The following is a 26,426-nucleotide window of genomic DNA, read 5'->3' as shown; positions in this document are numbered from 1 at the left end:
CTCAAAAATACGCATGCCTTTCACCTCCCCTGGATGACCCAGGAGAAGAAAAGTCCTCTGAGAGCCATGACTTGTTCATCTTGTTTCTTTTACAAACACAGTGAGGGGATTCCAACCACAGTCTTCCTCGTTGCCACTAATTGGGCCACACACACCCCACTTGACTGGAAAAAGTTTACCCCCCTTTTGAAAAAGATAAAGATGCTTGGCGTGAAGCACTCTCAAAAATACGCGTGCCTTTCACCTCCCCTGGATGAGCCAGGGGAAGAAAAGTCCTCTGAGAGCCATGACTTGTTCATCTTGGTTCTTTTACAAACACAGCGAGGGGACTCCAACCACATTCTCCCTCGTTTCCACTAATTGGGCCACGCACACCCCACTTGACTGGCATCAGTTGACCCCCCTTTTGAAAAAGAAAAAGATGCTTGGCATGAAGCACTCTCAAAAATACGCGTGCCTTTCACCTCCCCTGGATGACCCAGGGGAAGAAAAGTCCTCTGAGAGCCATGACTTGTTCATCTTGGTTCATTTACAAACACAGCAAGGGGACTCCAACCACACAGTCTCCCTCGTTGCCACTAATTGGGCCACACACACCCCACTTGACTGGCATCAGTTGACCCCAATTTTGAAAAAGAAAAAGATGCTTGGCATGAAGCACTCTCAAAAATACGCATGCCTTTCACCTCCCCTGGATGAGCCAGGGGAAGAAAAGTCCTCTGAGAGCCATGACTTGTTCATCTTGGTTCTTTTACAAACACAGCAAGGGGACTCCAACCACAGTCTCCCTTGTTGCCACTTATTGGGCCACACACACAAGTTCCTTCAAAGACATCATCTCTCATAAGCTCTCTGATCTGAGGACCAACAAATACCCCTTTCTTCAGTTTTGCTGGTGAAATTCTGGAGAGTTTCTGTAAAATGTACTGGAACCCTTTTGAATGTATCTTTGCCATGGCTTTCATGTTTTTAATCAATCCCAACTTCATATGTAGTGGAGGAAGAAAGATTTTTGTTGGAGCAACTAAAGGATTATGCTGAACATTGTCTCTACCTGGAGCAAAGATGTTTCATTGTCCCCAATCACAATGAACATAATGCTCTAATGTATTTCTACTGTACCATAAACACAAGAAGCAACAACATTTTGTGAAACCTCCGTGCCTTCCCATTAGACGACAAATCACTTTCAAATCTCCACAGATATTCCATTGATGATGCTTATATTGGATAGCATCCAAAACAACTGACAGATTTTCATAACTTTTCTTTAGATGACATGAGTGAGCAATAGAGATTGATGGTTTCATATTTCCGCAACACTGCGTTAAAACTTCTCTGGGATGAGTCAACAAACAATCGCCAATCTGCAACAAAATTCTCTTGATTTAGTTCTTCAAAGGGGCCATTCACATTGTTACAGTACAGCATTGGTCCATAAACTGGGAAAAATTGTGTTAAAGTGTTTCTTCTGTTTCGGTAATAACACACTTTGACATCATCATGAAGAAGATTCTTTTGTTTCAATATATATGCAAGAACTTCAGCTTTATCTTTTGACAATGAAAGATCTTTGATGAGATCATTTTATTCCTGTTGAGTAAAGCATTCTGCGTGCTCGGCTGCTCCATTAGCTACATACTCATCTTGACTTGAGGTCTCCATATCTTTGCCAGTAGCTTCAGCTCCATAGTCTTCATATTCTACTTCATTTTCATCCAATCCAGACAACAATGGTACAGGAACTGGCAAGGTAACACCATGTGGAACTGGCCTAATGGCAGATTAAAGTTCAGGGTAATTAATCTTATGTTTGTTCTTTGTAGAAAAGCCCTTAGTTTGGCAAAACAAAAGTAGCAGTCATCACTATAATTTTTGGGTTCTCTCCAAATCATGACAACAGCAAATGGCATAGCCACTTTCCTCATATTCAACCAATTACGAAGACCATTTAAACAACTTGAGCATATCACACGAGGGGCCCAGCATGCATTGAAACTGCAGAAATACAATTATAACATAAATACTTCTATCTCAGAAACTTTGTGTGATAGAGCAAAACTAATTATATTTTTAGAATCAGCTCATCAAACTCCATAAAACATATTACCTTTGCTGATGATTTTTTTGTGTTGACCAGTGTTATATTGCATAATTCTAGACTGAAAATGTCGATGAATTGAGTCCTAAGTTTACAACAGAAGGCAGGCAACAGAAAGTGTCTAAAAACCAATATAAATTATGGCACAAGTAATGAAAAAGGTTTTTTTTTAATAGAATTCTGGTGCATTTAGCTTAAGAAATCTACCCCATTCTTTTTACGCTCAAGAAAAATTACATTAATCTTCAACCACATCTAAACAATATCGACAAGTCAATTGTGTCTATATGCAGCCTAATGCATGTTGCAAGTTAGGATGTACACAAGATGGTTAAATTACTGCTATTTTAAGAAGTGGTTAACGCATATTTATTTTTTGCTAGATTGATATTATGTTGAGAAACTATATTTCTCTCAAATACCTTATGTTTAATGAGGGACCTGAAAAAATATAGGTAAAAATGCAATTGAGTTTTTAAGTGCAGAAATACTTTGTTTCTGCCCTTAAACTACTCTTTTAAAAAAGACAAAAACATTTGACAAATCTTTACCAAAAACGTTTAAAATAATAATAATTAAAAAAATCCAAAAAAACACAATAATTAGAGCAAACTGCAGAAATAACAGAAAGTTAAAAAATGCAGTATTTTTTCAAGACAGAACTTGACCTATGGTTAGGTCCAGAAATATTTGGACAGTGACACAATTTTCGCGAGTTGGGCTCTGCATGCCACCACATTGGATTTGAAATGAAACCTCTACAACAGAATTCAAGTGCAGATTGTAACGTTTAATTTGAAGGTTTGAACAAAAATATCTGATAGAAATTGTAGGAATTGTACACATTTCTTCACAAACACTCCACATTTTAGTAGGTCAAAAGTAATTGGACAAATAAACTAAACCCAAACAAAATATTTTTATTTTCAATATTTTGTTGCGAATCCTTTGGAGGCAATCACTGCCTTAAGTCTGGAACCCATGGACATCACCAAACACTGGGTTTCCTCCTTCTTAATGCTTTGCCAGGCCTTTACAGCCGCAGCCTTCAGGTCTTGCTTGTTTGTGGGTCTTTCCGTCTTAAGTCTGGATTTGAGCAAGTGAAATGCATGCTCAATTGGGTTAAGATCTGGTGATTGACTTGGCCATTGCAGAATGTTCCACTTTTTTGCACTCATGAACTCCTGGGTAGCTTTGGCTGTATGCTTGGGGTCATTGTCCATCTGTACTATGAAGCGCCGTCCGATCAACTTTGCGGCATTTGGCTGAATATGGGCTGAAAGTATATCCCTGTACACTTCAGAATTCATCCGGCTACTCTTGTCTGCTGTTATGTCATCAATAAACACAAGTGACCCAGTGCCATTGAAAGCCATGCATGCCCATGCCATCACGTTGCCTCCACTATGTTTTACAGAGGATGTGGTGTGCCTTGGATCATGTGCTGTTCGCTTTCTTCTCCAAACTTTTTTCTTCCCATCATTCTGGTACAGGTTGATCTTTGTCTCATCTGTCCATAGAATACTTTTCCAGAACTGAGCTGGCTTCATGAGGTGTTTTTCAGCAAATTTAACTCTGGGCTGTCTATTTTTGGAATTGATGAATGGTTTGCATCTAGATGTGAACCCTTTGTATTTACTTTCATGGAGTCTTCTCTTTACTGTTGACTTAGAGACAGATACACCTACTTCACTGAGAGTGTTCTGGACTTCAGTTGATGTTATGAACGGGTTCTTCTTCACCAAAGAAAGTATGCGGTGATCATCCACCACTGTTGTCATCCGTGGACGCCCAGACCTTTTTGAGTTCCCAAGCTCACCAGTCAATTCCTTTTTTCTCAGAATGTACCCTACTGTTGATTTTGCTACTCCAAGCATGTCTGCTATCTCTCTGATGGATTTTTTCTTTTTTTCACAGCAACAGCTTCCAAATGCAAAACCACACACCTGTAATCAACCCCAGACCTTTTAACTACTTCATTGATTACAGGTTAACGAGGGAGACACTTTCAGAGTTAATTGCAGCCCTTAGAGTCCCTTGTCCAATTACTTTTGGTCCCTTGAAAAAGAGGAGGCTATGCATTACAGAGCTATGATTCCTAAACCCTTTCTCCGATTTGGATGTGAAAACTCTCATATTGCAGCTGGGAGTGTGCACTTTCAGCCCATATTATATATATAATTGTATTTCTGAACATGTTTTTGTAAACAGCTAAAATAACAAAACTTGTGTCACTGTCCAAATATTTCTGGCCCTGACTGTAAGTGTAACACTAAGGGGTACTTTGCACGCTGTGACATCGCTACCGATATATCGTCGGGGTCACGTCATTAGTGAGGCACATTCGGCGCCGGTAGCGACATCACAGAGTGTAACACTAATGAGCGACAATCAACGATCGCAAAATCATTCCAAAACGGTGATCGTTGACACGTCGTTCATTTCCTTAATATCGCTGCTGCCACCGGAACGATCTTGTTCCAGTGGACCCGTGGACCCATGGAAGCACCCCTAGAGGTGCGAAACGGTACCGTCGTCCTCTGTGCCCCCTCCCCTCACCTCCTCTATGTCATCTCACCTGTTTGCATGAAGCAACAATAAAACTTTTCACACCGCAGAGTGCTGCCGATCTTACTTCTTTGGAGGTACGATGTTATTCGTCGTTCCTGCGGCATCACACATTGCTATAAGTGACACCGCAGGAACGATGAACATCTCCTTACCTGCGTCCACTGGCAATGTGGAAGGAAGAAGGTGGGCGGGATGTTACGTCCCGCTCATCTCCGTCCCTCCGCTTATATTGGGCGGCCGCTTAGTGACGCCGCAGTGACGTCGCTATGACGCTGAACGCACCTCCCCCTGGAGGGAGAGATTGTTCGGCAGTCACAGTGACGTCACTGAGCAGGTATGTGCATGTGATGCTGCCGTAGTGATAATGTTCGCTATGGCAGTGATCACCAAATGTCGCACGAGCGACGGGGGCGGGAGCTATCACGCTCGACATCGCTAGCAATGTCGCAGCGTGTAAAGTACCCTTTAGACTTCATTCACACATCTGTGTTGCAGGGACGTGTTATATGGGGGGGTTTTCACACATTCCTCATGTAGCCATTAAAATTAGAGATGAGCAGACCCGTGGAAGTTTTATTTGGTGAGTTCCAAAGGACTTTTAATAAAATTTGGTTTGGGATCCGGACCTGACCTCATCTCTAATTCTAATCTATGGTATGTGTCCTTGCAAACTTCATGGACATATGTCCGCTTTTTTCCAATATCAAGGATGAAAAGAATCAATACATGTCTATTGGTCCGTGAAAAACATGTACAGCACACCGATAAGCTGTACGTATTTAACATTATACAACAACAAATAAAGGTGTTTTTAGCTGAAAAAAAATCTTTTATTAGGAGAACACAAATAAAAAATTGTTTAGTAATCAAAAAATATACAAGATAACATCTCCAGCACACTGGTAACGGAAGATTGCATATTTAACTTTGAGAGTAAAGGAAAAGCTTTGTAATTTCTTTATTTCTTTATACATCCATGAAAAACACTGATGACTGATGGTAAAAATGGACACACGAACCGTACACTGGTGACACACTGATCCAAAACACCGATGAAACAGATATCATTTTTTCCACGTTTGTTTTTAAACATGGACGTGTGAATGAGGTCTTACAATATCACTTTTACTCATTAGAAGTCAATGTTAATAATTACTCATTGATAGAGCTTGTAAATATCAATGCTGTATGTATATGGTTTGTACTGGGTAAACAGGGCCCTTTTTCCTGCTCGATGTATAATGTAGACGTTGGTCAGTCTATTCCTGTTCCCTGACTTTCAAGTCTTCTGACGGCTTCTCGTAATGATGACATGCCAATATTGTGTCAGGCAGTTAATGGGAATTAGATTGAGTGAGCAGTTGTGCAGTTTATCACACCTGTTTTACATTTATACGAGCCGGTGCTGTGGTCATGAAAACTCTGCAGTCATTTCCACTGTAATCTACGTATGAGCTTCGTGCCTTAGCACTTGTATTCCCTGAAGCTCTATTTGGAAAAACACATTTTTTTGTGTTAATGTCACCATTCCATAAACCTTTTTTATACTTTACTCTGTGACTGTAACCTTTTTCTTCACATGGCAAGTAAGCTGTGGTACCTATATGTAAAGGTCTTGCTTCACACAGGTGTACAAATCTCACCGGGCATTCCTCGAAAATAGCTTTGTTCACAGTTTAGTGCATAGGAATCATGAAAATTGCTCATTCGCGCTAAGCTTGTATAAACATGCACATAATATTATTGCTAACAGTTGACAATACCATGAAATGGAGCTGTATGGAGTCTAGAGATGAGCGAACCTGAAGTTCAGTGTTCGGTATGAACATAGACTTTTCCAAGAAAACAGACTAAGGTGGTTTCTGTATGCAAACCACTATCGCGAGTATCACTGTGCTCAGGTGTGCTTGGTGCTTGGCCCACTGTGAGCTGCTTGCAGTGTTTGAACGGCTCGCACCGGGGGTAACAACTCCGTGATTGGATGTTGTGTGTGCCAAAAAAAAAATGGAAAAAAACGTTGCCTACCCTCCCCCAGAAGGAATCTGTTTATGGCTGGCTGCATTTGGGCTGATACCTGAACTGCCAATCATTGACTTTAAATGAAGTTCGGGTCAATTCCTGGTCCAGATCCAAACTTCCACATGTCCGCTCCTCTCTAATAGAGACATCATATGGTGCCACGCAGAGTGGTTCCAGCTCTATAGTATTTACACTACATTAAGCACAAAGATTATCAAAATATAAAATATGATGATCGATTTATATGAAGTAAATCTTATATGATGAATATACTAAGCATTTGTAAAATATAAAGAAATACAATCCATATGAAACATACAAGAGTGCGCTTTTCTTTTATCATCTCCACCTCCTCTCTTTACCATGAATAATGACAGCGACTGCTAAAAGGGAATCTGTCAGCAGGCTTTTGCTAGCTTTATCTGAGAGCAGCATGATGTAGGCAAAGAGATCCAGAATCCAACGATGAATCACTTACAGTGGCATGTAAAAGTTTGGCCACCCCTGGTCAAAATTACTGTTATTGTGAACAGTTAAACAAGTTAAAGGTGAAATGATCTCTAAAAGGCATAAACTTAAAGATAACACATTTCCTATGTATTTTTAGCACAAAAAATATAATTATTTCCATCTTTAACATTTTATAAATTACAAAAAGGACAATCAGCCAATGCAAAGGTTTGGACACTGTTAGAGATGTGTGTTCAGATAACTTTGGCTTAGGTTTCAAACTTTAATTAGCCTGTTAGAGTTATGGTTTGTTCACTATCATTGTTAGGAAAGGCCAGGTGATGCAAATTTCAAAGCTTTATAAAAAAACAGCCTTCTCTAACCGTTTGTAAAAAAAAACAACAGCTATGGGTTCTTCTAAGCAGCTGCCTGGCACTCTGAAAATGAAAATGGTGGAGGCCTGCACAGCAGAAGACTATAAGAAGATAGCAATGCATTTTCAAGTTGCTCTTTCCTCAGTTTGAAATGTAATTATGAAATGGCAGTTACTAGGAGGGGCTGGAAGATCAAGGAAAATATCTATGAAAGCTGGTCATAGGATTGCTAGAGAGGCAAATCACAACCCCTGCTTTACTGCAAAAGACCTTCAGAAAGATTTAGCAGATACTGGAGTTGTGGTACATTGTTCTACTGTTCAGAGACATTTGCACAAATATTGTCTCCATAGAAAAGTCTTCAGAACAAAACCTCTTCTTTGTCCTAACCATAAAATTCAATGTGAGTAGGTGCTCCATGGTATCGCGTAGATAGAGGAGGCTGAAATGTCTAGAAATGAGTACTGTACCTATGAGCAATGGGTTATTTTGGACAAAAATGCAGGTGTCTAGTCAATATAAAACTGCCCTATTCTTTGTGAAAAGTACAGCGACAAGCCCCTACTACTTGAATAGCATCATTATTCCAGTCATTGTGCCTCTGCATGGACAACACATATAAGTCTCGATGACGCGATGTTTATCACAGTAATGCCAGTGGTGAATTGGATTGGGCAGGCAGTCCTTGTATGTTTATTGGTGGTCTAACAGCTGCAAAATGTACAGGGCGGGGTCTCGAGCATGGCTGTAAGGGACCCATAATGCTCAATTGAGTAATGAATATGCCCGAGCACTCTAAGGGGTACTTTGCACGCTGCGACATCGCAAGCTGATGCTGCGATGACGAGCGGGATAGTCCTCGCCCCCGTCGCAGCTGCGATATCATGGTGATAGCTGTCGTAGCGAACATTATCGCTACGCCAGCTTCACATGCACTCACCTGCCCTGCGACGTCGCTCTGGCCAGTGACCCGCCTCCTTATTAAGGGGGCGGGTCGAGCGCCGTCATAGCGACGTCACACGGCAGGTGGCCAATAGAAGCGGAGGGGCGGAGATGAGCGGGACGTAAACATCCCGCCCACCTCCTCCCTTCCGCATAGCTGGCGTGAGCCGCAGGACGCAGGTATTAGATGTTCCTCGCTCGTGTGGCTTCACACACAGCAATGTGTGCTGCCGCAGCAAATTATGGAAATGACCGACGCTACACCGCTGATACGATTACAACGCTTTTGCGCTCATTAATCATATCAAAAAGGCTTTACACACTACGATATCGCCTGCGACGCCGGATGTGCGTCACTTTCAATTTGACCCCACCAACATCGCACCTGCGATGTCGTAGTGTGCAAAGTGCCCCTTATTCTCTATTGAGTATTGAGCAGTGACAAGCATGTTCACTAATCACTACAGGAAACCTCTTTCAGGGATAATTTACAAAAAAACTAGTTATCTCTTATAACCTGCTGATTGCTTCTGTCTGACCACTGTACTTGGATTCCCAGTGATTCCCAAGATTGCAGCTTTAGAACCTCAAGAACAGGGCTCTCCACAATCATTCTGAATGGAAAAGCTTCCACTCCATTAATTGTCTATGGGACTGCCGAGCGCTGTTCTTGCTCTACTCCTTCAGTCCCATCCAATGAATACAGCAGAGACCACACATGTGCACCTGCACTCAATTCAGGACTGGGCTGCGGAGCACTATACTTGGGGTTCTAAGGTCCTGATTTTGAGACCAGTGGGATTCCTGGAGGTCAGATCCCAAAGATCAGATCAACAAGTTATTCCTTATCCCAAGGGTCAGGGCTAACTTGATTTTTTTAGAATAACAAAAATCCATTTTACTTTTAGACTGGTAAATTATGCAATTATTGTGTTTATCGTTTTATGAGATGCAGTGAATTATAAGACTCACCCCAAATTTAGAGGAGGAAAATAGGAAAAAATAACTTAATGTTAATATGAGGGTCCGTCTTATAACCCTAGTGTGGTGGAGTGGATCAGGAGAGTCACAGGGTTGGCGATGCTGTGGGCTAAAGCCTGCTTTGCACAAGTCGATCTATCTTGCGATAGCACGAGCGATCGTACTCGCCCCCATCGTTTTTGCGTCATGGGCAAATCGCTGCCCGTGGCGCACAAACTCATTTAACCCCCGTCACACGCACTTACCTTCCGGAAGACCTCTCTGTGGGCGACGAACGTCCACTTTCTGAAGTGGGAGGGACGTTCAGCGTCACAGGGACGTAACACGGCAGCCGGCCAATAGAAGCGGAGGGGCGGAGATGAGCGGGATGCAAACATCCCGCCCACCTCCTTCCTTCCATTAAGACGGTGGGTGCCGTGGGACGCAGGTAAGCTGTGTTCATCATTCCCGTGGTGTCACATGGAGCAACGTGTGATGCCACGGAAATGATGAACAACCTGCACCCATGAAAATAAACGATATTATGAAAGTTAACGACGAATACACGACTCACGATTTGTGAGCGATACTGCGTCTCTCAGAGGTGTCACACGAGACGACGTCATGCGCTATGCCGGATGTGCGTAACGAAAACCGTAACCCGACGACATATCGCACAATATATCGTCTCGTGTAAAGCCTGCATTAGAGGAGGGGATGTCGGGGCTCAGGAGGGTCAGTGGACTGAGGGTCGGCGATACTGCAGGCTTGGGGGTTTCACGATGGTGGATGCCATTGGTATGCTAGCTGGTAATGGGCTCCATTGAACTGTTGGCATTTGACGCGATGGACTTCAACAAAATGGCCTCGTAGGTGGCACAGGCATAGATTGGCCTCTATGGCCATTTTTATTAAGCCAATCACATCAACTGCTGGGTGTTCAATGGATCTCACAGCCCACAGAGTGCCAGTAGATTAACGGCGCCCACCGCCATGACATCTCCGATCCTACAGTACTCTTGACCCTCCATCTACTGACCCTCCTGAGCCACTCCACTACATTTTACATATTTATAAACAATGTTTCCTCTATATTAATATATGTTCACATAAGCGTTAAAAAACCCCCCAAAAAAACAACTATTTTTAATCCAGAATAAACGGATGATTTTTCACCTCAGTTGTCATCCGTTTTTATACATCAGCGTTTATTAATAGAAGAAGACCATAAACAATTTCCTGTGTTAAGGAACTACAATGTGCCTGCAAAAATCGGATGTTATATTGTGACTCCATGTGGGATTTTTTTTTTGAGACTTGAGTGGGCGAGTCTTATCTAACACATGGAAAAAACTAGTGTATGCTGGGATTCCAATTTTACTTGCAGATTCAGTTCTTGAAAAAAATCTGTCATCTGAACAGCCCCATTGAACGGCATTGGTCAGAGTTCTGCCAGTTTTTGTCCACAAAGCCCTTGCTGCAATTACAATACGTGCAGAACTGGCTGTGGGCAAAGCAGAGCTGCAGTCTGTGGCCCTGGTGACAGTTAATTCTTCTTGTGAGGTAAAACAATTCCCTGCCTGTTTTTAATGTTTTTTTTCCTCAAAGGAAGAATAATGTGTGATTGCATGCTGTAATGTCTGTATACTCTCTTTTGCGTCCAGCCAAGCCCAGGAGATGTGGTAGGATCAGACTTGTCCCTATACAATCAGACACAGCCATTATACATTACACAGCAGGGACACATATATAAGATTATCTCAGCACAGAAACTTTTCTTTAAACACATCCAGTTGTGGAAATTATTATTATTCCAAGATCTATTGATTAAAATTAACATTGTTCATGGAACTGATGCGCCGACGGGGTCTGGGGGGTTACTTGTCACCGGGACGGTGTAGGGGTTAGGATGTCACAGCAGCCAAGCTCGGTTTCATGACTCCAGTGGTATTAATAAAGATGGAGGGGTTATTTTCAGGGGAGTAGAGTTTGTATTCGTGACGCCACCTGTGGTTTGCGGCTAATATAGGAGCCGCAGCTGCCGGACGTATTCTCTGGGGCAGATGGTAGCGCAGCTCGGTTGGTGCAGCTCTCCACAGGCAGAGCTCAAGCCCCAGGGATGTTGGGAGTAGTAGTCTCCTGCTGCCGTGCAGCTATGGTGAGGGTAGAGCACGGGAAAGATTGGACGACACAGTGGTTGCAATCAAAGTTTTTATACGCACTGAAGTATCACCACCTTTGGGTTGCCGGACTCTGCTGTCATGGGCTCAATCTGATTCCGGATAGTTTGGAAGTCAGAGCTGGTGCTTATTTCTGTGCGTCCTTCCTACTTGCTCTGTGATGTGTGTGTCCCTGCAACATGAAGCTACTCTGAGACCCTCTTCCATGTATTGGTTCCGGTTCTCTCCCGTATGGCAGGAAAGGCCTTTACTGGTGCCGCTCTTTTGTCACGGCTCCTGGCTCTAACTTGCTGCTGTGCCCCGGGCACTCTGTGGGCCAGAAGACTTAGAATCTTCTGCCCTACGGATTCTGCTGGTGGGACGTGCAGTACCCACTCAACCTAGGGCTCCGTACCAAGCACTTTGCGCTTGGTCCTGAGGGAGCTATGGCACAGTTCTATTCCACAGTGACCATTTTCTCCCCACTCCTCACTTGTTCGCACTCCTGTCACTTGTCTCCTCTCTTTTCCTGTGTCTGTCGCCTACTCCCCTTTTATCATGCTCCAACCCCCTGGGTTACTGTACTGTATCTAGTAATGGCCACCCAGAGCGCCCTACCCTAACCCAGTCCCAGTGGGAGGGCAACTGAGCTGTGTTTTGTGTGGATTGTGGTGATTACCGGCAATGACCCCCTCTGTACCCGGGATGAGTACCGCACCTCAGGTAAGGTGCAGTACCCTTTGGCGACTGAAGCTTCAGGGGCGCCACAGAACAACTCCTTTATGCAGGTTTGAGGAATCTCACAGCATGCGCTCTGCCATCTTTATGGCAGCCACAGTGAAAAGAGAACAGGAGGGAGGTTGTCACAGTTGTGTGTCACAGTAAAGATGCTTGCCACTGTGGCGCCCCAGGACCTGGTCGCCACAACAGCATTGCCCCTCCAAAGGGTTAATGCTGAGCCTGGAGGTAATTGGGGGAATCATTGGCCAGTAAGTTCAACATCCAACGCAGTTTCTCCCTCAGGCCAGCAGGGGGAGCTCTGAACCTGGAGTTCCAGGGAGCATTCCTCAAGTCTGACCTGAGGGAGAAGTTAGAGTTCAGTCTGTGTAGAGAGAGCAGAGAGTGCAGACGCAGAGTGTGCTGTCCTGTGGAACTGGGGCCTAGAGCTGGAATAGCTTGGCCCAGTGAAGCAAGATTTGCAGCGAGGCACAGAAGAGACTCAGACATCGGAGTCTGTGGTTGCCAGGGTATAAAATCCTTCCCTGGTGGCCGAATCCGGAGGGCAGGAGAGCTGCAAGCCCCCTGGCCCATCAGCAATCTGAAGGTACAGCTGCATTCCAAGGGCCCGGTGTGGACTCCAGCAGAGAAGCACCCGAGAGGGCCTGCGCAGCCTACCACACAGAAAAAGGGACGAACCACCGGTCCCAGCAGCAAGAGGGTTATTGCTAAATTCAGAGTGCAGGGCCCTGTAGAAGAAAAGAAAGAGCAGGGAGTAGGCCTCATACTCAACTGGCCAAGAGATCACCCCCAGGCACTTCCAGGCCGGCCGGATCATCTTTACCACCTGTGACGGTCTCCCAGGACAAAACTGTTGCCAAGTAAAAGAGGAGAAGGTAAAGAGACTACTGTTTGTGCCTGTTTCTTTCACTGCCTGTCGGCCCTGCACCGTATTATTCACACAACATCACACCATAGACTCTCACGAGCACCAACTGTTGCCGCGGGGCACCGCTCCACCTGTGGGGAGCAGGACCATCCGAGCTGCCATACCACCAGCCCCGGAGGCCTCATACAGCAGTGGCGGCTTAATAGCCACAAACCACAGGTGGCGTCACGAAAATACAAACTTTAATCAACCCCACTGAAGCCATATTAATTGACCCAACCAGGGTCACGGAGTCGGGCCCCGCCACCACTGACGACCCCCGGACTAGTCCGGTCCGGCACCGGGTGTCCCATAGCCCTGGGGTGGGCGAGTCAACTTTGGCGTCACGAACAGGATTTCGTGCCCGGTCCCACCGGGTACTGTGCGCCTGCAGAAACTGTGCTTAAAAGACTGTGTTACTGTTTGAAAACTGCCGCCACCATTAGCCTCGCTGAGCGCAGAAAGAAGGGGGGCGTGCCTGAAAAAGAGCGCGAAGGGAGCGCGCCATCAGAGCGGAGGGTCGTTAACCCCGCGCTACCCGGAGGAGATTTTGAAAAGTGAATGGAGCCTGGTAAGGTTCACTAAGGGGGAGGAAGATGTCCGACTCAGAGGGAGAGCAGGTGGCTGCCATAGCCCGAGACGCCGCAGCACCAGCCGAAGCAATCCCAGTCACCGTTGCCCCAGCCCCCGCTGTAGCGCCGGTAATGCCGATCACAATGCCGTACATCCCAGGAGCAGAATGGCTGCCACAGTACTCCGGGGAGTCACATACCCTGAGCGACTTCAGAGAAAGGCTGCACAGCTTGTTTAGAGTGTATCCGCTGACTGAGAGCCAGAAGGTGGGCATATTAATGGGGCAGCTAGCCGGCGCGGCCCAGCGTGAAGTGAAGTCCTGGCCTGACACAGATAAAGGGACAGTAACCCAGATACTGGCTAAGTTAAAGAGTACTTTTGACACCCGCACCGCAGCAGAAATAAAAATGAGATTCTTTGGGTGCAAACAACGGGCCACAGACAGCATACGGGACTATGCCTTAAACTTGCAGGAGGCCGTGAGAGCAATTAAACAGGTGGACCCAGAGAGTGTACGTGAAGAAGACAAGCTCCTAACTGAGCAGTTTATAGAAGGGCTCCTGTCAGACGCCCACAGGACACATCTGCGTATCATGGTCCTGCAGAACCCTGCTCTGGACTTTGCAAAGTTTAAGGACCAGGCCATCCGGGTACTGAGGGAATCTACACCGAATGACACAGTACCCCTCTGGCCTCTTGCTGTCACGTACCCAGGGGTGGTGCCTGCAACACGAGCCGCTGAAGGGGCTGAGGCGCAGACCTTGGATAAAGATCCCACTGCAGAGCTCACACAGCAGGTCCAAGAGCTGACCAAGACAGTGGCTGCCCTCGCAAAAACAGTGCAGTCCCTACAAGTGACCCCATCACCTGCAAGAATCGAGTTGGCCTCCAGTCCAGATGACGTCCCGTGGATGTGGCAAAGGAGGATTCCGCCGACCCGAGGAAAAGACACAGTCCGGTATGATTCAACTGGACAACCGATCTGCCGCGGCTGCAGCCAGGCGGGCCACATTGAAGACACTGTTCTTTAAATGGGCCGAGCCTGGGGCCAGGAGCCAACCCCCAGGTGTAAGGAAGCCCGGCTCAACGCCTAGTCGCAGCAAGTATGTGGAAGGACGACCGGTCCTTCCTATTGTGCTGGATGGGATCCCTTTGAATGCCCTCCTGGATACGGGGTCCCAGGTAACAACCATCCCTTATAGACTGTACAAAAGATATTGGGCTGATTCAGACATTGACCATGGCCCAGATGATGATTTAACAATTGTGGCCAGTAATGGTCAGCCCTTGCCTCAAATTGGGTATAAGGAGGTAACCATTAAAGTGGGGCGGGTAGAATTGCCATGTCAGGGGATGATAATTGTAGATATTGATCGCAAAGAATCTAGCCCACTGCTAACCATTGGTACAAATGTGATGGAAAATTGTCTTGCCAAAGTGATAATTTTGTTGCAGCAGGCGTCTGAAACTGCCAGCTCCGTCCGGGCAGCAGCGTGCCCTACAGAGAGAAATCAGACCCCTGATGAGGAGGCAGCAGGTAGAGCTGGCCGGAGGAGAAATTGGCAGTGTGAGGGTAAGTGACCCCCTCCCCATTGCAATACCCCCAAGAAGTGAAATGTTGATATGGTGTCAAGCAGCAATAGGCCTCAAGGGTCAGGATTACCCGGCCTTGGTAGAACCGGTGTATTCAGACAGCAGGCCTGGAGTCCTGATAGCCAGAGGGGTAGCAGACATCCGCAAGGGAAGAGTGCCCGTCCGTGTCCTGAATTGTGGGGAGGAGGAAGCCAAATTGCCCCGGTACGCCACCATAGCAAAACTGTACACTGTCAGTAACAATACCATCAAAGCAATGGAACCCTTGATCCCGTCCGACCAGGCGGAAGACAATGGCTCCAAGAGACAGCTGGAGGACTGGTGCCAAAAATTACATGTGGGCACCGACTCCACCCCCTCACACCAAAAGCATGGGGTTTACCGGGTGGTACAGGAATACGAGCGGGTCTTCAGCAAACACCCCCTAGATTTTGGGCAGGTAAAAGGGGTTAAACATCAAATCCCCACTGGTGACCATCATCCCATTAAAGAGAGATACCGCCCTGTACCCCCAGCACAGTATCAGCGTGCCAAAGAAATGAAGGAGGCTGGGGTTATCAGAGATAGTTGTAGCCCCTGGGCAGCTCCACTAGTGCTCGAAAAGAAAAAAGATGGTACAATGAGAATGTGCGTAGATTACAGACAAATTAACCGCATTACACATAAAGATGCTTATCCACTACCCAGAATAGAAGAGTCCCTAACAGCCTTAAAATCAGCTAACTATTTCTCCACCTTGGATCTCACCAGTGGGTATTGGCAGGTTCCCGTGGCAGAGGCGGACAAGGAGAAGACTGCATTCACGACACCAATGGGCCTCTGCAAGTTCAACTGTATGCCATTCGGGCTCTGCAACGCCCCAGGGACATTCCGAAGGTTGATGGAGTGCTGCTTGGGCCATTACAACTTTGAAAACGTGCTATTGTACCTGGATGACGTCATAGTCTACTCCAAGACCTATGAAGACCACCTAAGGCACTTAGCAGAAGTGTTTGAGTCCTTGTCAGAGTATGGCCTGAAGATAAAGCCGTCCAAATGTCACCTCTTGAAGCCAAAGGTACAGTACCTGGGTCATGTGGTCAGCGCAGAAGGTGTGGCACCTGATCCAGAGAAAGTCACAGTAATCAAGGACTGGCCAAGACCCACCACGGTGAAGGAGGTGTGGCAGTTCCTTGGGCTGGTGGGCTACTACGGAAGGTTCATTGATGGTTTCACAAAGATAGCAGCACCTCTTCAAGATCTCCTGGTGGGCCAGCCAAAGAAGTTTAAGAAGCAAAGCCCTCCATTCGAATGAAACAGCCAAATAGAAACATCTTTTGTCCAGCTGAAAGGGGCTCTCACGGGAGAAGAAATCCTGGCCTACCCTGACTACAGCCAGCCGTTTGTACTGTACACAGACGCCAGCAACGTGGGACTGGGAGCAGTTCTGTCCCAGGTGCAGGGAGGCAGAGAGAAGGTGATAGCTTACGCCAGTAGGAAGCTTCGTCCCACAGAAAGGAATCCAGAAAACTACAGTTCCTTCAAGCTGGAGTTCCTCGCTATTGTCTGGGCAGTGACTGAACGCTTCAAGCACTATCTGGCGTCGGCAAAGTTCACCATCTTCACGGACAACAATCCGTTGACACATCTGGCAACAGCCAAGCTAGGTGCGTTGGAGCAGCGATGGATGGCCCGGCTGTCTAACTTTGACTTTACCATCAAGTACCGGGCTGGCAAGAAGAATAACAACGCTGATGCGCTGTCCAGAATGCCTCACTTACCCAAGTCTGGAGAAGACCTGGATGAACTCGAAGAGATAGAGTTACCGGCTTTCCATCACCAAGGTGTCTCCCAGTGTGAGCATGCTGTAGGAGGGAAGCGCTCGAGCCCACACGAGGTCTTGGTCAACCCATTACTCCACCATAATTGGGAAGAGACACAGAACGATGACCCAGCCGTGCGATTGGTCAAAGAAAATCTAGCACAAGCTGAGACCCATCTCGGTCCAGATGCTCCACAAGAAGCCCAGCAGCTGTGGAAGGAGAGGGGACGACTGTTCACCTACCAAGGCAAGCTATGCAAGAGATATGTCACCTGGCGAACGAATGAACTCGTCTGGCAGATAGTGGTCCCACAGAGGGATGCTCCAATGGTCCTAGCAGCTTACCATGATAAAGCAGGACACTTCGGGTGGAAGAAGTTGGAGACCCTACTCCGCGATCGGTTCTACTGGGTGCACATGAGAAAGGCAGTCGAGAAGTGGTGCCGAGACTGCGGTCCGTGTAACCTGAGGCGGAAGGATGATGCCAGCCAGAGGTCTCCCCTACAGCCAATTGTCACGAAGCAGCTCCTAGAGTTGGTGGCCCTGGACCATGTGAAGTTAACACCGAGCCGGTCAGGCTATGTTTACGTCCTCACCATTGTGGACCATTACTCTCGTTTCCTGGAAGTAGTGCTTGTGAAAGACCAGACAGCCAGAACAGCAGCTAGGGCATTTCAGGCATACTTTTGTCGACCTCACGGTTATCCTGAAAGGGTACTGACTGATCAAGGCCCTGCATTCGAGGCAGAAGTGTTTCAGGAGTTCTGTAACATGTACGGCTGTAAGAAAATCAGAACAACACCGTACCACCCCCAAACCAATGGATTGTGCGAGAAGACGAACCATGTGGTTATTGATCTGCTCAAGACTCTACCTCTAGAAGAAAGAAATCAATGGCCAGAGAAGTTACCAGATCTAGTGGACTTGTACAATAATATCCCAGTAAACTCGACCAACTGCAGCCCTGCTTACTTGATGCGAGCAAGACCTGGCAAGTTACCTGTAGACTTTGAGATGGGAACTGTGTCACCTGAAGCGGTCCAAGAGATAGAGGATTGGGATACAGAGCGACAACAGCAGTACCGCAAAGTTCAGGAATGCGTAGAAAAGAGCCTGTCCCAAGCAAGAATGAGACAAGAAAAGAACTACAATCAAGCAGCCCCAGCAACTCCCTTAGCACCCGGAGAACAGGTCCTTAAGAAAAAGCGGAGAGCGCATAAATTAGATGATCAGTGGGAGAATGAACCCTACACTATTATTCCCTCCAACTTTGACAACAGTAAAGTATGTCTCATAAGCAAAGATGAAGGCAAGACCTATCAAGCAGTTTCTAGAGACCGCCTGAAAGCGTGCCCTGAACGGTGCAAAATCCAAAAGGAAGTAGAGGAAGTACAAGAAAGTCCCCAAATTCAAGAAAAAGAGGAAGAGATGATCCAACAATCCTTGGAAAATTCCCCAAAACTTGGACCCGAATAAATAATGCTATAGTGGACGGTACCAGTCTTGACGTTCCCGCAATTGGTCGAGCCAGAAACAGAAGAGGTTCCAGATCCACCGAAAGAACTGTCCGTCCCAACACAAGATGACACGCCAACAGTGGAACAGGAGAATCAACCCCCTGCCAGTGGTGAACCCGTCGTACCCTTGGCAAATCTCAGAGCACGTAGGCAACCATCACACATACCTATCAGGGTTAGGCCTACCAGTAGCACTGAGGTAGTGCATACACCAAGTAGTCAGGGACAAACACCAGAGCTACGCAGGTCCCAACGTAGCACTTGGGTATAGCCCCCTCCAAGGTATAGAATGAAGAAAATAGAATACCTAACAGAGTGTATATAGTTATTTAAAATGTCTTGTATAAAATGCTTTTTTATTTTAGGTGATTAAGTAAATGGACAATTGGGCCACTGGACTATGGGTGGCCAACACTTCAATTGTTTATAGTTTGCACCTATTGTGCTCTCCACCCCTGAAGAAAAACCCGTCCGGCGTGCATAGAGTGGGGTCATCAATGCTCTGACGCACGCCCAGAGCCTACGTTGGGGGTTTTATCGCGGCGGGTCCCCCATGGAGCAGTGTATTGGACACCCGGCAGGGAGCCACACTAGACTCTTATAGTTTTATTTAAGTTTGTAACGTTTAAGTAATGCGCTTCCCATAATGGGATGAAATGTTCTAACATGTTATGTTTTGTTTCTTTAGTCCGGGAGTACTGAGTTTAACTAAGGGGGAGTGTGGCGCCCCAGGACCTGGTCGCCACAACAGCATTGCCCCTCCAAAGGATTAATGCTGAGCCTGGAGGTAATTGGGGGAATCATTGGCCAGTAAGTTCAACATCCAACGCAGTTTCTCCCTCAGGCCAGCAGGGGGAGCTCTGAACCTGGAGTTCCAGGGAGCATTCCTCAAGTCTGACCTGAGGGAGGAGTTAGAGTTCAGTCTGTGTAGAGAGAGCAGAGAGTGCAGACACAGAGTGTGCTGTCCTGTGGAACTGGAGCCTAGAGCTAGAATAGCTTGGCCCAGTGAAGTAAGATTTGCAGCGAGGCACAGAAGAGACTCAGACATCGGAGTCTGTGGTTGCCAGGGTATAAAATCCTTCCCTGGTGGCGGAATCCGGAGGGCAGGAGAGCTGCAAGCCCAATGGCCCATCAGCAATCTGAAGGTACAGCTGCATTCCAAGGGCCCGGTGTGGACTCCAGCAGAGAAGCACCCGAGAGGGCCTGCGCAGTCTACCACACAGAAAAAGGGACGAACCACCGGTCCCAGCAGCAAGAGGGCCATTGCTAAATTCAGAGTGCAGGGCCCTGTAGAAGAAAAGAAAGAGCAGGGAGTAGGCCTCATACTCAACTGGCCAAGAGATCACCCCCAGGCACTTCCAGGCCGGCCGGATCATCTTTACCACCTGTGACGGTCTCCCAGGACCAAACTGTTGCCAAGTAAAAGAGGAGAAGGTAAAGAGACTACTGTTTGTGCCTGTTTCTTTCACTGCCTGTCGGCCCTGCACCGTATTATTCACACGACATCACACCATAGACTCTCACGAGCACCAACTGTTGCCGCGGGGCACCGCTCCACCTGTGGGGAGCAGGACCATCCGAGCTGCCATACCACCAGCCCCGGAGGCCTCATACAGCAGTGGCGGCTTAATATCCGCAAACCACAGGTGGCGTCACGAAAATACAAACTTTAATCAACCCCACTGAAGCCATATTAATTGACCCCACCAGGGTCGCGGAGTCGGGCCCCGCCACCACTGACGACCCCCGGACTAGTCCGGTCCGACACCGGGTGTCCCATAGCCCTGGGGTGGGCGAGTCATCACCACAGTGAGAGCGCTGTGTGGAATACTTTCATGCTCTCTTCTCACTGTGGCTGCCATAAAGATGGCAGGGGCACACCGAACCTCTCTACTGAAAGTTAGTATAACCATACACCAATAAATCTGAGCGATTGTTAAAGACCAGGTCACAATGTGGTTTTTTTTTGTAGAATAGCAGCACAATAGGGAAACTAAGCTTATTACAGTATTTAGGTAAATTACATATTTAGTATAAAAAAGTGCAATTACGATTAACACACCTGACCGCTACTACCTTTTAATACACCATAAATCCAACAATTCATTCTCTTCTGTCACTTTATTGAAAATAACACATTCCCCAATCACGTCTCTTTCTGGGAAAGATGAGTGATGACTACAGGGGTGGTATTAAACTAATATTGTTTTTAATCCTAAGGGTCAGCACACACACGGCGAGTAATGCGGAGCAAGTGGAATGCGATAAAAAAACGCATTCCACTCAGACCAATATTACTCGAAGGTGCCGCTCCCATGAGCGATTATTTTATCAGCCCTAATCGGCCCGAATAAACAGTCACAGCATGCTGCGGGTGGAATACAATCTTGTTTCACTCGCACCCATTCAAGTCTATGAGGAGAGAAACATCGCACTGCGCTCACAAATTACAGCACAGTGCAATGCGATTCTTGCATCAGCTAGCAATGGAGGAGATAGGGAAAAAAATCCCTTCCTCTCCTACGCAACAATGGCCGTCCCCTCCGCAGAACAGGCCCTCCCCTCCACAGCTGTGGTCTGATCGCAGGATTGGACCAAAGTCGCATGACATTCGGCTCCCACTGTGCTGCAAGCATGAGGCGAGTGTCATGCGACCACTCGCACTAAACACTGTGTGGCCTCAGCCTTAATGTCTAACTGTTAATTTGAATATTCTCATCTCTTTTCTAATACACTTTCTTTAAAAATTCCCTACCATTTCCTAACTACTTAATTTTTTTTTACCTACTACCTCTTTGGTGATGTTACGTTTGAGAATCTCTCTGCATGCTGGTGTACCCAATGATACGTCATCTGAGGCAGAGACTGCAATCTCTAGCTGAGCCTCTGCCGCCATGTTGAAACGGAGCATTATCAGTGATATCTGTTGGTAACTTTGTAACTGAAGAGCTAAAAAAGGAAACACCAACATTCAATAAAATAATAAATATATATAGAGACTGCAAAGAATGTGATCGCTAGAATATTACATAGTAAAATAAGGTTACAGCTGGTAGTAGGTAGGTTCTGCGTATTGACCTGTCACTTACAGATAAAAGAATGATCATTAGGGATGATCGAATACCTCAAATATTCGGCTTCGCGAATATCCGACGAATAGGTCGCTGCTATGAGAATATTCGATGCGCAATGTAAGTCTATAGGAGGCCCGAATAGCTCCGAATAGTTGTTATTCGGGTTTCCCATAGACTTACATTGCACATCGAATATTCCCGAATAGTCGAATAGCGGCGACCTATTCGGCAAATATTCGCGAAGCTGAATATTTGAGGTATTCGATCATCCCTTATGATTATATATACTACCATGCTGCCCTATAGCCTATATACAGAACCCCCTAAGTTGGGGGGAACAGTTTGAGAATAAAGAGCAATAGAGAATCTATAATCCCCAATAAAGGATAAATAATTATTGACCTACAGAATAAATAAATAATTATTGGCTCACAGAAATAGACCACTCAATTAAAGTAGTCAAAGGACCCTTCCCTTTGACCACTTTGATTGAGTGGTCTATTTCTGTGGGCCATTGGGCCTCTTTATACTTTCCAGACTATACATTTGAGTGGTTCTGGTAATGTGTGTAGTTGTTAACTATCTGGGGTAGTTTATTGTTGGTGGTGCTTGTTTTGAGTTTGTGTAGTAATTTTTGCTGTCCCTTATCTACCTTGTTAAGGGATTTCTAGAGCCTAAAGGGTCAGTTGTCAGTGAGTGGGGGCACCATATGCGCAGGATTAGGGTGCCAACATCCATGGCATGATAGTGGTGAGAGTAGGGCCTACTAGGGTCAACTTTTCTTGCTTTTATTACCAATATTTCCACAGTATGTGTTTGGTGTTTTGTCAATTCTATGGGAATACTTCTCATTTTTAATGTATAAATTAATAGTTTTAGGAGTTTATTATTTTAATTTTTGTGCTTCATAGTCAGGGTATGCTGTAATGTACAGTTAGGTACAGCGCAATGAGGGACAGCTTGGACAGAGCAAGCAGGGACACAGAGGGAGAGAGCAGCCCCAGAACAACCCATGAAAGAAGTGTCATGATGTTGCTTCATTTCAGGGGTGGAACAAAAGCTGCGGTCATTGCCACGCATTGCCATAGCCTCTGCCCACTGTTGACACTTTGAGTATCCTAGAATGCACAGGGATCATCCAACGAATCACCATAAGACAAGAAATAGAAAACAAATATATTAACAGCTAGATAGTGTAATTAGCCCTTAATGACCAAGTATTTACTAGTACGTCCTTGGTCACCTCCCTCCAGTTAATGTGGACTCTGGCGGCGAGCCCACGGTATTTTCAGCACATGTCTGCTGATCTGACACATCAGCATACATCAAAGATCCACCTGCACCTGTTAACCCCTGAGATTGCTCTGTCAAACACTGACAGCATGATTTAAAGAGGCACGGTGGGAATTGCGCCGTTCCCTGCCGCCATCAGCAACCCGGTGATGTGATCATGGGGTGCCATGGTATTGTCATTGTAGTGCAGGATCAGCTGATGACCCCTGACGTTACCATGACTCACTTCCTGTGAGAGCCGACAGAGTGCCGGAACTCACAGGAGATGAGCATTTCTCCTCATTAGAGCGATGCTGCAGCTCTGATCAGGAGAAGAGATCTCCTAGGGCGACTAGTAAACTAAATAAAAAATGTAAAAAAAAGTTTAAAAAATAAAAAAAATCTTAAAGTTTAAATCACCCTCTTGAAAATAAAAGTTAAAAAAAATAAAATGTATTGCACTGAGGCTCCATAGGTCTTGAGCAGTAGCCATGCCCAGATCACGCCGCTCTCCATGAGAGTCGGCAATTGTGATGAGTGGTGACATCAGAAACATCAGCGCAACATGACTTAGAACTTTTGAAGATCGGTAATGTTACTGGCATCATTGCTCAGCAGAGTTGCCAGATCTTGGGGCGTGCAATGAGATTGGCTGCTGCTCAAAGCCTGTGGAGCCTCAGAACAAAGCTTCCTAGCCGCTGGTCAATGGAGTTTGGGAACGTCATGGGAAGTGCTGGATTATAATTAGATTTTTTTGTGAGTGTTTGATTAAAGCAGATTATTTATTCTTCCCGAAATGATTTACTCCTTTCCAAGTAGAGTGTACAGATGACAAAAATGGAGCATTCAAACATGTATCCAACATACACAAAATATGACTCCAGCAATTTCCCTCTTAGTGGACATAGTCTCCATACTTTTGTCTCTTATGATATATCTGTTCTTATGAACTGTAGCTGTCAGTGTCAGCCCTTATTACCTATAAATGCCACACTTTTAGCTATTATTAGCTATAACTAGTGCATTGTCCACTCTTTTTAGATAAAACCACCACAGTCTGATTATTATCTATAACCGGCCCACTGACTGCTCTTATTAGCTAATGTAGTGTAGCACCCCTGCGGTGCCAAGTGCCACAAATGTAACCCGTGGAAACCCAAACTCTGGAATACCCATACCAGCAAGTACACCAGCACCTTCAGGCCACATACACAACCCTAACACCAAACTGGGAAACTACCTAGCAACAGGTAACAGGGATGGGCACTGACTGGATAGTCGCTATCCAATCTGTAGGTAGAGACCCAGTGAGGGGGAGGGGCCAGTGGTCAGTTGGGAAGTTAGCGGGAGGAAGTGTTAACCCCTTCAGCCCCCGGGCACTTTCCGTTTTTGCGTTTTTGTTTTTTGCTCCCCTTCTTCCGAGAGGCGTAACTTTTTTATTTTTCCATCAATCTTGCCATATGAGGGCTTGTTTTTTGCGGGACGAGTTGTACTTTTAAAAGAAAGCATAAGTTTTACCATATAGTGTACTGAAAAATGGCAAAAAAATTCCAAGTGCGGAAAAATTGCAAAAAAAGTGGGATTGTACAATAGTTTTTGGGATATTTTATTCACCGTGTTCACTATATGGTAAAACTGATGTGTGGGTATGATGCCTCAGGTCGATGCGAGTTTATAGACACCAAACATGTATAGGTTTACTTGTATCTAAGGGGTTAAAAAAAATTCACAAGCTTGTCCGAAAAACGTGGCGCACGTTTTGCGCCATTTTCCAAAACCCGTAGCGTTCTCATTTTTCAGGATCTGAGGCTCATTGATGGCTTATTTTTTGCGTTTTGACCTGACGTTCTTAACGGTACCATTTTTGCGCAGATGCTACGTTTTGATCGCCTGTTATTGCATTGTGCGCAAAATTTGCGGCGACCAAAAAACGTAATTTTGGCGTTTGGAATTTTTTTGCCGCTACGCCGTTTACTGATCAGATTCATTGATTTTATATTTTGATAAATCGGGCATTTCTGAACGCGGCGATACCAAATATGTGTGTATTTTTTATTTTTTTAACCCTTTAATTTTCAATGGGGTGAAAGGGGGGTGATTTGAACTTTTAGGTTTTTTTATTTTTTTTTAATTTTTTAAAACTTTTTTTTTTACTTTTTTTTTTTATTTTACTAGTCCCCCTAGGGGGCTATTGCGATCAGCAATCCGATCGCTTTGCACAATCTGCAGATCTCAGCTACAGAGCTGAGAACTGAAGATTTGCTGCTTCACTTTCAATGCCGGCTGTATTCCGGCATTGAGAGGAAGTGACTCATGTTAGCCACAGGCGTCATCACATGACCCTGTGCTACCATGGCAACCGCCGAAAGTCACGTGATCATGTCACGTGACTTCCGGCGGGGGCGGGGTAAGTCACTGTCATGGCGGCGCCCATATACATATCGCTGCCAAGACTTTGGCAGCGAAATGTAAGGGGTTAATGGCTGCGGGTGGAAGCGATTCCACCCGCGGCTAGCAGGCACACATATCAGCTGTTGATAACAGCTGATATGTGCGCCGATCGCCGCCGCCCGCCGGCGGCAGGGGGCGGGGCTTACCGGAACACGATCCATGACGTATCTAGTACGTCATGGGTCGTTAAGGGGTTAAGAAGAGTAGTGAGGAGTGGAGTGAGGATAAGCAAGGAGAAGAGAAGTAGAAAGTGAAAAGTACAGAAAACGACCTGAGGAACCACCGAAGTGCTGTAAAAGGAGTGAGGAACTGTGGAGTACGGAACCAGGACTCAAGGTTACCTGTGGAAGTGTCAGACTCCAGGAACCGCAGGATGCCTGTGGAAGTCCAGAACCAAGGCTCACAGGACTCAGCATAAGGCGGGGTGCAAACCCTAGGACAGTGGGACACTTTATGGTCAGCTGTTAACTCTGCCAGGCGAGAAGATCTCCAGGGTCCATCGCCAACCCAAAAAGCCTGAAGCACAAGTAGCAAAGAGGCGGCCAGTGACTGAACCCCTTAAATAGTCCAGGCTGCTTGCATTAGGGCCAAGACAGAAGAGAAGGGACTCCCAAGTAGCTCCAGGCCACGGGAGCCCAACCACAATGATTGTGCATGGAGGACAGCCATCCCAAGTCACAGCTGGTACAAAGAACAAGGGGAGCACCTGGATCCGGCACCTGCGGGTTCAAGTACCAAAGTAAACAAGGAAAGTTGAAACTGCAATACTGGTGTGGACTGTTTCCTTGACTGCGTGAACTTACACAGATGGTTGCCCACTATTACCCCCATCATTCACTGCTGGGGCCTGTCCCTGCTTGCGGAGGGCTCCAAACATGCTGCACCACTCCATCAGCCCCAGCCGAAACCTTCAGCGGTGGCCCC

The sequence above is a fragment of the Anomaloglossus baeobatrachus genome, chromosome 8 (assembly GCF_048569485.1).
Source record: "Anomaloglossus baeobatrachus isolate aAnoBae1 chromosome 8, aAnoBae1.hap1, whole genome shotgun sequence".
NCBI lineage: Eukaryota > Metazoa > Chordata > Amphibia > Anura > Aromobatidae > Anomaloglossus > Anomaloglossus baeobatrachus.
Note: the sequence above shows the minus strand (reverse complement) of the source record.